Source organism: Tuber melanosporum (assembly GCF_000151645.1).
Source record: "Tuber melanosporum whole genome shotgun sequence assembly, scaffold_94, strain Mel28".
In the NCBI taxonomy this organism is placed as follows: Eukaryota; Fungi; Ascomycota; class Pezizomycetes; order Pezizales; family Tuberaceae; genus Tuber; species Tuber melanosporum.
The window spans coordinates 424713-426338 of NW_003299144.1; positions in this window are offsets into that span (position 1 = coordinate 424713).

Sequence of the window (1626 nt, forward strand, 5' to 3'; positions counted from 1 at the left end):
TTATGATGGTGATTGTGCTGATGATGTCTAGTGGCGTGGTAGGTGTTCTCACCTCCCGGCACTCTTTTTCCCAACCCTTCGAATTTCCAACCGCACAAGTTTTGTGCCCTTCGAGCCTACGGTTCGGTACATCCATTCATACCAGTCTAACTTACCTCCCTGCACATACATTTATTTGCACATATAATAAACACCGTACTTGCACATTAATTCTGTGGTATGGCTTGCCCGCAACAACATTCATGGGTACTATACATGTTTAGGTGCCACTTCGCTTCCCGCAATTGAAAGTGTTTTAGCGTGATCTAGATTTGCTTGTACTGTGGCCCGTCTCGCTCCCATCCGTTCGGTTCTCACTTGACCCTTTCATTGCCCCCTTCCTCAAGTTGTGCTGGCGTGTTGGCTCCTCTCGATCACGGTAAAGCCCAGCGTCACCGCCCACCTCAACCCATTGTAGACAACAATATCTCTATTTTGCCGACCATTTTCTTGTAGCCTACTACTGTGGTTAGCAATATCCAAGTTCCTACTTAGATGACCTTGTAATTGCGGCCATAAGTGCTGCCCGGCCGGCCTTCTCTACTGCGCAATTGCATCTTTCCCGGATCACTCCCCCCCCACACCACCATTGCCTGCTTTCCTTCTTTTTTACATTACAACTCATAATATCTCCAACTCTTTTCTTAATACCGTACTCACTTGCCACATCCCCCCCTAACACCCCCCCCCCACCCGTACCACTACCCTGCCCTTCGTCTTTGGCAATTGCCCGCCTAGTGTTGCCCTTCCACATATTTCGTCACCCGAGACACTGCGCGCTGCCTTTCTCGAAGTTCGGGGTCCACAAGAAGCTGTCCAGACTGAGCACCCAACAGTCAATCTGTCAAGTCCCATTTTGGCGCCGTATCTTGCTTCCTCGGCCCTTCTCGTCCAAATCTGCAAGCCGTTGTACAGAAATATCACACTCACACGTTGCTCAAAGATCCCCTTCCCCGTCCCCGTTCATCCCTCCAACCAACTCTCCTCAAACCCATAATTCATCACACCCTCCTCGCCCTCCATCCTCTCCCCTTCCATCTCTAGTCCTGTCACTGTCTTGACTATTGCTGGCGCGTGCACAACCTGCAGCACTCCGAAGAGAAAACCTTGAGAGCGGGCAGATTTTAATTTGAATCGCATCAACACTCAAAAAGTATTTCCGTTGACAGCTCGCGACTGTTTGCATTTTCCGAACTACTGAGCAAACTAGGGAAGGTTGCAGAATCTAAAGAGCTACCGGTAGTCCTCAAAGAGATATTAGGGGAAGAGGGAAAGGGGAAAAGGAAAACTAGGCCGTGGTGAAAAAGAGAAGAAAAAAAAAAAAAAAAAAGACGAGACGAGAGTGAGTGACTTGAATGAGAGTTGGACAGTGGGCAACTGGACAACACACAATTTTCCGTAATCATCCTATATTGAACTCCGGTCACTTAATTCTTATTTCCCGTCAAGCTTGATACCAAGCAAACCCGCAAACAATAACCCCCCCAAGCCTGTCACGCCCGGCCTACCGCCGCTACCCTACCGCCTCGCTCCATCCCCTCCTCCGGATTACCTTCATCCCGACTCTCAGGTATAGATCAACTAGTT